Genomic DNA, 11890 nt, shown 5'->3' with positions numbered 1-11890 from the left:
GAGTGGGACAGACTGTAAGAGATCACAATAGTCCATCCAAGAGCATGCCCAAGAGCACTTCGTGCTCTGGTGAACTAAAAACCTTTGAATGACATCTCATAAACCGCTTGATGAATTTCATAAAACTTTGCCTGTAACATAAATGTAAGGTTCACTCTCAAATTTAATCAGATAGGGATCGTTTGAGCTAAAAATGCCTAGAGGACCATCATTGCCTAGTTATTGCTCACCTGAATGTCAGCGCTTAGACAGGTGATGGAAGTTCCAGAAGCAATAGAAGTCAATTACATAAATTAGTTTTACAAATGACAAACAGTTCAAACACGGCAGGATGGGTGTTTTGGAAGGTCTCTTTAAAAAAGGTTCTCATTCTACCTCTAGCTGCCCCTAAAAGGGGATAGTATTTCTATGCTTAGCTCTTGGGAGTCTAACTCAAGTCGCGCATATAGGGTACCAGGTGCTCCAAACTGAACAAATTTAAAAAACGATTAGATAATGATCCTCAAATTCAAATCTGATGAAGGTCCACCCAGCGGCTCATAAAAAGAAGCCGTTTAAGGTTTTTCTGTTTCGGGCTATAGGCCTTTCAGCTCTGGCGGTCAAACCATTGGAATAAAATAGAGACAAAGTCCATGCAAGGATGCTAAATAACTAGTATGGATGAAATCAGTATCATCAGAAGAAATGTTAAAAGTTAGCTCTAAATGGGGTCAAGCAAGACCATTTGAACAAATCTGAGAGACAACCGAACAGACCAAGATCAGTGAAAATCCATCAGTTGAATCAGAAGTCATTTGGAAGTGTTTCTATTTTAGCTCTTTTGTCCTCTAAATGGGGCCAAAAAGAAACGTCTGAAGAAACTTGAATGAAGACAGTGACGCTAAATACCAAGCTAAGTGACGATCCAGTAATATGTACAGCTACAAGAAGTTGATAAAATGTTGGTTTTTCCCCCTAATTTTAAAATGGTGGCCTTTAAAAGGGGTCACACAAAACCATTTGAACATGACAGAGGTCTATGCAAGGAAGCTAAAACCAAATTTGTGTAAGAACAAGTGATTCTTGAGAAAAAGTCATTTAAATGTGTGTTTTTTTCTCTTATGCATGCTTGAGTGCATGTATGCACATGTGTTGGTCTTGTGTGCATCCATTCTTGTACTGCTGTGGTTTGTGGAGCACTTTCCCTATTGAATTCAATTTCCCCTATTCCTCAACACCGATCTTTCTTTACCCCATTCCCGTTTTAATATCTTCCTGATAATTAAGATATACAAAGTGTTATTGATGGATATTTGAAGCAACCAGTCTGCTATACCTTTCCACTATAGTTTCTTTTAGTGATGAACCTACTTTGTGATATGAGGCACCAACTGTGTTTGCAGTGCTCTGTGCTTCCATAAAATCTACCACATCTTTTAATTCTTTTAATACATGTAGCAGAAATACATACAACTTGCAAAGACACTTGCTTATTCAACCATGTTCACTGGTAAAGAAGCGTGGTCAACACGATTAAGGAATGAAATGTTCTATAAATGGAAATGTAAACTAAAAGATAACAAAAGCCACATATATAAATTTTATTCTGTAACTAATAAAGTGTAAGTCTCTATTCTTAACAAATCTATTCTCTTTTCTACCTTCTCAACAAACAGTGTCTTACGTATAAAATAGAAAAAAAAAGTGGAAAGTGGCTCAACGCGACAAAAACGAAAATGTTGCAGGCTCGGTTTGATTGAGCCTGTTCATGGACGGTAGTGGAAATGCATGCTACCGTCCATGCCCTCTAGCCCCGAGTCGAGCATAACTCAACATTTACACATGCTAGAAGTACAAAAAGTAATTTAGAGACATCCGCAGATGTTTTCAAACGGCGGTGCACATGGAACCTTCAATGATACACTTGTTGTTGCGTGTAATTCCATGAAAAGCGGCGTTTGGTCCCCAGATAAAGTAATGGGTTTGTCCCAAACGAGAAAACAATGGGCAAAACTAAACAAACTGGAATTTAGAAAGGGGATCTGAGGTTATGGAGCCTGCATATCACAGGAACTGTCAAAAGACAAAATTAAAAAGCAGGCACCATATCCAAGGGGTGATTATACAATACCCAAGGCTTTGAAAGCGGGAGTATTGGAACCACCCAGGCCGAAATGGTCATGCTGAGAAACTAAACAGTACAAATAACACGACATAAAAGTCGTAAAACCAATGTCCTGTTTCTAATTTCTCAAGTAGTTCAATCAAAACTTCAGGATTTATTAAAATGTAAACCCCAGTCCCGGGGTTATATTGTTTAACGAGGTCCTACATCGCTCGGGAACTGGTATGAAAATGTTAGGATAACCGACACCACTGGCTTAATTAATTTAAAGAAAAGCCAGATTCCTTATGAAGCCACTTTCTGGGCTATTTCAGAGTTAGTATAACGCCAAGTGTTGTAATAATAAGTTTAATTATTATAACACAACTTAGATTATAAATTGGAAAAGTCAACACATTATGTAGAATTAAATGAAAACACAAGAGTACGTCCAGTTTTATAAATCTATTAAATCTAAAGTCCTCTCATAACCACACATTCACAACTACAAAGATCTAAATTATGTCTACAAATAAGCTTCTACAATTAATATATACACCAATTAAAATATATGTCAATATTATCAGAAAATTCCACAACTATTCCAAATAAATTTCAGTAATTTTCTTAAGCAAATACCGGTAAATTAAACTTTAAAATTCTAAACTATTCCCCAATAAATATAAAGTTCAAAGTTCCTAAAATTGGCTCCAAATTTTAGAGTTCTAATAATTTCCAACGTAAGAAGAAGTGTTTAATACAAAAGTGTAAACTAGAAGAGCAAAGTAATAACTGATAAGCCCATATTTATAGAGAAGCACCAAAGATGCTGCAATCTTATTGGTCAATGACATTTTCCCAAATATGTAAAAATTTTCTCACCAAATGCAAGAAATGAAATAAATGCCATCAAAAACATAAACACAAACTAGAAGAAAAACTACACCTTATCAGTTTATTTCAAATTACAAATAATTCTTTAAAAGTACTTAAATCAAGTGTCAAAGAATTGACACACACATTCTCCAAAAAATATCCAATATGGCTGCCAAAATCAGTTTTCACATCTAAGGGCCATTTTTAAGGATTACAAGAGATGCTTCTAAAAAATCTACAAAATTTCACATAACTAAAAATTAATATCCTTGACATGACAGTAAAGTTTCAGACCTGAACAATATCTCTAAATATTTTTAATAAATAATTTTCATTGGCCGGCTTTAGTCATATAAGAAGTGGACTAGCAAACATGTAAACAAAGGAGATTGTTCAAGATTACTTTATAGCTACATAGTGTCATGTCCTAAAACTTTATACAAATATTAAGACATATATTTACAACATCTTGAAAGTGGTAATATCATGGCAAAATATAAAATATGTATTTAGGAGCATTTAATGGTTTCTGCTAATAAACTTTCTCGAAGTCGGGGAGTTTTTAAGTATATTTTTGGGAATAACTTGAACAATATTTACTCAATAAGGTTTAAATTTTCAGCAAAGCTCCGTCATAATGTATTCTTTAATGTATGGTAAAAGAACATGGAAACTGAAACTATTTATTTACGTATTTACAAAAAGCAAAATATTTTTGTGCCAAAACCAAGGTTTACCACACAAATAAAGAAACTAATTTTGCATTAACAATGTTAATTTAACATAGAAAGGGCAATTTGAAAATATACACAATGATCTATTTCAGCATACAAATAAACTTTAAAGCAATGTAGGACTTTTAATTGCCTCTTGTCAAGGTAAAAATATGTATCAAAACAAACGGGTTATAATGACTATATCGCTCACCTGTTAAACTTGGCCTTGGGATCGTCAAGATAAACATTTTCACCAAGTTTCAAGAAGCTATGGTCATAAATGTGGCCTCTATAGTGTTAACAAGCTTTTCCTTTTGAGGGTTGACCTAGTTTTTGACCCCACATGACACAGTTTCGAACTTGGCCTAGGTATAATCAAGATAAACATCCTGACCAAGTTTCAGGAAGATAGGGTCATAAACGTGGCCTCAAGAGTGTTAACAATCTGTTTCTTTGATTTGACCGTGTGACCTAGTATTTGACCCCACATTACTTAGTTTCGAACTTGGCCTAGGAATTATCAAAGTAAACATTCTGACAAAGTTTCATAAAGATAGGATGATAAATGTGGCCTCTAGGATGATAACAAGCTTTTCCTTTGATTTGACCGGGTTACCTAGTTTTTGACCCTATATAACCCAGTTTTAAACTTGTCATAGGAATCATCAAGATAAACATTCTTACCAAGTGTTATGCAGATATGATCATAAATATGGCCTGTAGAGTTTTAACAAGCTGTTCTTTGAGTTGACCTGGTGACCTTGTTTTTGACCCCACATGACCCAGTTTCAAACTTTGCCTACTAGGAATTATCAAGATTAACATTCTGACAAAGTTGCATGAAGATAGGGCGGCCTATTTTTTGACCCCATATAAGCCAGTTTTGGACTTGGCATAGGAATCGTCAAGATAAACATTCTGATCAAGTTTCATGAAGATATGGTCATAAATGTGGTCTCTAGGGTGTTAACAAGCTTTTCCTTTGATTTTACCTAGTGACATAGTCCGTTGCCAGATGTGTACAATTTATAAGATCATCTTGGTCCCATCTAGGGGCTACTAGAGCTAAAAAGGAAACCATTCAAACGAGACTTCTTCTCTTTGATGATCTTCATTAAGCTTGGTCTTTATCATCACTGTAAGGTCCTCTCCTAATTTTGTCGAATTGTGGACCGTTGGTCCTTTTTAGGTGCCATTGGAGCTAAAAAATAGAAATACCTTTAAATTACATCTTATGAACCACATGATTGATATTTACAATTAGGGCCTTTAGAGCTAAAAACAGAAATACCATATATTAAACTACATGACATGAACCAAATCATGGACCTTCATCTCAAATTTATTCAAATGGAGGCGCTTGACCTTTTTTGGGGCAGCTAGTGCTGAAAAATAGAAATACCTTTAAAAGACATACTGTTAACGAATTGATGGATATTCATTAAACTCTAGCACCGTGTTGAGCAGCACTCAACATTTACACATATTTTAAGTACCAGAATATAATTTAGAGAACAATTAGCAGAACTAAACAAACTGGAATTTAGGGATTGGATCTGCAGTAATGGAGCCTGCATATCACAGAACATGCGCGGATCCAGCCAATTTTCTCAGTGGGGGTCCGACCAAACCACCTCACTATGAGTGTGTGTGTTGTTGTGTGTTTTAGCTGTTAAAAGGTACAGGATTATTGATCAATAAGTCTTTGTTGAACAGGTTGACTAGAAAAAGAGACGTCCAGCTAGTTGGGTATGGAGGCAAGACTACAACTCCCGCCCCTAGGAAAATTTTGAAATTCAGTGCTTCATTTTCTGCATTCTGGGGCATTTTAGGAGCATTTCAGAACACATTTTCCATGCAATTTTAATATACAATATACCCCTTATTTTCTCAGTTGTATGGGCTAACCTGTTAGATTTGGGGAAAAATAAAAAGATCAAGTTTTCTTCAATGTAATATTTATGCCCCCGAAGGGAGGCATATTAGTTTTCAACTGTCCGTCCGTTAGTTCGTTCGTTCGTTAGTCACAACGTTAACTTTTTGCATGAAGGCACTTTACTCGCGAACCACTGCACCCAGGACCTTCAAACTTCACATGCTGATAGTACTTATTGAGAACACCACCCCTACTGACTTTGGGGTCAAAGGTCAAGGTCACAGGGGCCAACGTTAACTTTTTGCATGAAGGCAATTTACTCGCGAACCACTGCACCCAGGACCTTTAAACTTCACATGCTGATAGTACTTATTAAGTACACCACCCCTACTGACTTTGGGGTCACCAGGTCAAAAGTCAAAGTCACAGGGGCCAACGTTAACTTTTTGCATGAAGGCACTTTACTCGCGAACCACTGCACCCAGGACCTTCAAACTTCACATGCTGATAGTACTTATTGAGTACACCACCCCTACTGACTTTGGGGTCACCAGGTCAAAGGTCAAGGTCACAGGGGCCAACTTTAACTTTTTGCATGAAGGCATTTTACTCGCGAACCAGTGTACCCAGGACCTTAAAACTTCACCTGCTGATAGTACCTATTGAGTACACCACCCCTACTGACTTTGGGGTCACCAGGTCAAAGGTCAAGGTCACAGGGGCAAACGTTAATTTTTTGCATGAAGGAACTTTACTTGCGAACCACTGCACCCAGGACCTTCAAACTTCACATGCTGATAGTACTTATTGAGTTCACCACCCCTACTGACTTTGGGTTCACCATGTCAAAGGTCAAGGTCACAGGGGCCAACGTTAACTTTTTGCATGAAGGAAACTTTACTCGCGAACCACTGCACCCAGGACCTTCAAACTTCACATGCTGGTAGTACTTATTGAGTACACCACTCCTTTTGCCTTTTGGGTCACCAGGTCAAAAGTCAAGGTCACAGGGGCTAACGTTAACTTTTTGCATGAAGGAACTTTACTCGCGAACCACTGCACCCAGGACCTTCAAACTTCACATACTGATAGTACTTATTGAGTACACCACTCCTACTAACTTTGGGGTCACCAGGTCAAAGGTCAAGGTCACAGGGGCCAACGTTAACTTTTTGCATGAAGGCATTTTACATGCAAACCACTTCATTCAGGACCTTCAAACTTCACAAGCTGACAGTACTTATTGAGTACACCACCCCTACTGACTTTGGGGTCACCAGGTCAAAGGTCAAGGTGCTGCGGGGGCATTTGTCACCATTAGTGACAGCTCTTGTTTTAGTTTCTTGAGATAATTAATATAAATATGAATTATGTCGAGGTCGTATGTATCAGCAGCCACATATACTTTAAACTACATGACATGAACCAAATCATGGACCTCCATCTCAAATTTATTCAAATGGAGGCGCTTGACCTTTTTTGGGGCAGCTTGTGCTGAAAAATAGAAGTACCTTTAAAAGACATACTGTTAACGAATTGATGGATATTCATTAAACTCTAGCACCGTGTTGAGCAGCACTCAACATTTACACATATTTTAAGTACCAGAATATAATTTAGAGACATCCGCACAAAGTGCAATTCCATGAAAAGCTACGTCCCACGATAAAATAATGGTTTTGTCCTAAATGAGAAAACAATGAGCAGAACTAAACAAACTGGAATTTAGGGATGGGATCTGCAGTAATGGAACCTGCATATCAAAGAACATGCGCGGATCCAGCCAATTTTCTCAGAGGGGGTCCGACCAAACCACCTCACTATGAATGTGTGTGTTGTTGTATGTTTTAGCTGTTAAAAGGTACAGGATTATTGATCAATAAGTCTTTGTTGAACAGGTTGACTAGAAAATGAGACGTCCAGCTAGTTGGGTATGGTGGCAAGACTACAACCGCCGCCCGTAGGAAAATTTTGAAATTCAGTGCTTCATTTTCTGCATTCTGGGGCATTTTAGGAGCATTTCAGAACACATTTTCCATGCAATTTTATATACAATATACCCCTTATTTTCACAGTTGTATGGGCTAACCTGTTAGATTTGGGAAAAAATCAAGTTTTCTTCAATGTAATTTTTTTAGTTTCTTTGAGATAATTAATATGAATATGAATTATGTCGAGGTCGTATGTAGCAGCAGCCACATATACTTTGAATGTGGTCCTTGTGTATGCGATAGAGGCTATATTTTTCAAAGAATCTTCATGAATTTTGGTTAGAATGATTGCCTTGAGGAAATCTAGGTCAAGTTTGAATATGGGTCATATGGGGTCAAAAAGTAGGTCACTAGGTCAAATCAAAGGAAAAGCTTGTATATGCGATAGAGGCTGTATTTTCCAATTGATCTTAATGAAATTAAGTCAAAATGATAACCTTAATGAAATCTAGGCCGAGTTTTAAAATGGGTCATCTGGAGTCAAAAACTAGGTCACTAGGTCAAATCAAAGAAAAATCTTGTGTATGCGATAGAGGCTATAATTTTCAATTGATCATCATGAAATTTGGTCAGAATGTTTGCATTGATAAAATCTAAATCAAGTTTGAACATGGGTCATCTGGGGTCAAAAATTAGGTCACTAGGTCAAATCAAAGAAAAACATTGTGTATGCAATAGAGGCTATATTTGCCAATTGGTCTTCCTGAAATTAAATCAGAAATTTGAATATGGGTTATCTTGGTTCAAAAAGTAGGTCACTAGGTCAGAATGATTGCCATGATAAAATCTACGTTAAATTTGATTATGGGTCGTCTTGGATCAAAAAGTAGGTCATTAGGTCAAATCAAAGAAAACCCTTCTGTATGCAATAAAGACTGTATTTTTCAATTGATCTTCATGACATTTGGTCAGAATGATTGTTTTGATGAAATCTAGGTCAAGTTCGAATATGGGTCATCTGGGTCAAAATGTAGGTCACTAGGTTAAATCAAAGAAAAACCTTGTGTATGCGATAGATGCTAAATTTTTTCAACTGATCTTCATGAAATTATGTCAGAATGGTTGCCTTGATGAACTCTAGGTCACGTTCGAATATGTGTAGTTTTGGGTCAAAAACTAGGTCACTAGGTCAAATCAAAGAAAAACCTTGTGCATGCGATAGAGGCTGTATTTTTCAATTGATCTTCATGAAATTTGGTCAGAATGATAGCCTTGATGAAATCTTGGCCAAGTTCGAATATGGGTCATCTGGGGTCAAAAACTAGGTCACTAGGTCAAATCAAAGAAAATACTTATTTATACTCAAGATATTTGCTTCAATTTTAATGATAATTGGTCAGAATATTTTTTTCCAGGAAATCACTAGGTCAAACATGTTTACACTGTTATGGTGTGTTTCTCAGGTGAGCGACCTAGGGCCATCTTGGCCCTCTTGTTTGGATTTTTCAGAAGGGGTCTGGACCCCCGGTCCCCCCCCCCCCCCTCTGGATCCGCGCATGCAGAAACTGCCAAAAGACAAAATTAATAAGCAGACACTATATCCAAGGGGTATACAAAGAAGTATAAAATACAATTTTATTTTTATAGCTCTTTGACATATAATAATTTATATAAATCATGAAATATAGTTATATTAAATAATCGAACGGCAATTTTTCTAATTTGTGGATTTTAACGTGTTCTGCATGTTTTTTTTGTTTGTTTTTTTTTTATTTTTTTTTTTTAATATCATAGTAGTAGGTATTGGTATTTATTGGAACTTTTAACATGCATATGAAATTAATGGTATAAAACGTACGATAGAAAGTTATATCTACTTGCGTAACCTGAAAAAAAGAGTATTTTTTAATCAAGTGACGAATGAGAGAAAAATACAAAGATTTTTACTTGGGATTTTTGTTTTACTTGGACACTGCTATCCTCAAATAAATTTTATTCTAAAATTTCTCGTATATTTTCAGAACGTTTCTTATTTATTTCAAATTATCGTTAATCTATCTTCTTCCCAGAATTCCTTTAGTACAGATTTTTCTATTCTTTTTCTTCTTATTATTATAACTATTTTATAAAACCTCTGTTTTTTGTGACTTGAATATTCGTAAAATGAATGTGTTATGCTAGAAGATTTATTAAATGTTAGAAATACGATGTATTTACGGCGCAGCTTAGCCACAAAAAAAAAAACAAATTCGTCATTCTCCCTGAAAAGGGTTGTTACACGTTTTAAAAAAATGCGTGGAAGTTCTGTAAACGCTAGCATGTTTTTGTTCATGTTAAAAAACAAAACTTGTGAAAGAGGCAAAACAATTACTTTTCAGCTGGTCGGTTATCTAATGTATTTTTTAGTACGTATATGCGTTTGCTAAAATGCTATTTTTTGCATCTATATAATCAAATCAATGCATATAACTCTCACTTCTATATGAAAGTTCTCTGTTGTAATGTTAAAGCTTAATGCGTTTATGCATTTTTATTAATTATATTTCACCATATTAACGGCATTATTTCATAGTATGATGAAAGAATAACTGCGAAATATATTTCTAACAAGAGATCACAGAGTGATCTTGGCGCCCACCAATGTGCCATTTTTGAGTGTTCCAAATTTCAACACTTACTGACTAGCTCAAGGTCAAATTTCATTTCCGTACACAACATTGTGCATGTGGTCCAAATTCGAAAGCTGTAGCTTGAGAAATGTGAAAGTAGGTCACTAGATCAATTTCAAGGACAAAGTTCTTTGTACACAAAACTATGTATGTGCATCAAGTTTGAAGGCTGTAGTTTGAGAAATTTGAAAGTAGGTCAGTAGGTCAATCTTAATGTCACAGTTTATTTTGGTACAAAAAACTATGTAAGTGGTCCAAATTTGAAGGCTGTAGCTTGAGAAATGTGAAAGTAGGTCACTAGGTCAATGTCAAAGTTTGTTTCGGTATGCAACCCTATGCATGTGGTCTAAATTTGAAGCCTGTAGCTACAGAAATGTGAAAGTAGGTCACTAGGTCAATCTGAAGGTCAAAGTTCATTTCGGTACACAAAACTATGCAAGTGGTCCAAATTTGAAGGCTGTAGCTTGAGAAATGTGAAAGTAGGTCACTAGGTTAAAATCAAGGTCAAATTTTATTTCGGAACACAGAACTATGCATGTGGTCCAAATTTGAAGCCTGTACCGTCAAAAATGTGAAAGTAGGCCACTAGGTCAATGTAAAGGTCAAAGTTTGTTCGGTACACAAAACTATGCAAGTGGTCCAAATTTGAAGGCTGTAGCTCGAGAAATGTGAAAGTAGGTCACTAGGTCAAAATCAAGGTCAAATTTTTTTCGGAACACAGAACTATGCATGTGGTCCAAATTTGAAGCCTGTACCTTCAAACATGTGAAAGTAGGTCACTAGGTCAATGTCAAGGTCAAAGTTTTTTTCAGTGCTCAAAACTATGCATGTGGTTCAAATCTGAAGGCTGTAGCTACAGAAATGTGAAAGTAGGTCACTAGGTAAAAATCAAGGTCAACTCATGTCAAGGTTCATCTTGCCACTCAAAACCATACATGTGGTCCAAATTTGAATGTTGTAGGTTATTGACAAGAAGATTTTAAAAGCTTTTCCCTATACATGTATAAGTCTATATGAACCATGTGACCCCCGGAGCAGGGCCATATTTGACCCTAGGGGGATAATTTGAACAAACTTGGTAGAGAACCACTAGATGATGCTACATAACAAATATCAAAGCCCTAGGTTTTGTGGTTTGGGCAAGAAGATATTCAAAGTTTTTCCCTATATAAGTCTATGTAAACCATGTGACCCCCAGGGCGGGGCCATATTTGACCCTAGGGGGATAATTTGAAAAATCTTAGTAGAAGACCACTAGATGATGTCACATACAAAATATCAAAGCCCAAGGCCCTATGGTTTTGAACAAGAGGTTTTTCAAAGTTTTTCCCTATATAAGTCTATATAAAACATGTGACCCCCGGGGCGGGGCCATATTAAACCCCAGGGAAAGAATTTGAATCATCTTGGTAGAGGACCACTAGATGATGCTTCATACCAAATATCAAAGCCCTAGGCTCTGTGGTTCTGGACAAGAAGATTTTCAAAATTTTCCCTATATAAATCTATGTAAATTATAGAAATAAACAAAGGGCCATAACTCATTAAAAAATTGTTGAACCAGTCTGATTTTCAGGGGGACACAACTAGAGTACCAATACATCATTCTGACAAAGTTTGGTCAAAATCCCCTTGGTAGTTTCTGTGGAGATGCGATAACGAGAAATTGTTAACGGAAGGACGGTTGGACGGATGGACGGACGGAAGGGCTAAAAATAGACTGCGGTTTCCGTACTTTT

Source organism: Mercenaria mercenaria, chromosome 4 (genome assembly GCF_021730395.1).
Source record: "Mercenaria mercenaria strain notata chromosome 4, MADL_Memer_1, whole genome shotgun sequence".
Lineage (NCBI taxonomy): Eukaryota > Metazoa > Mollusca > Bivalvia > Venerida > Veneridae > Mercenaria > Mercenaria mercenaria.
This window is presented reverse-complemented; position numbering follows the sequence as displayed.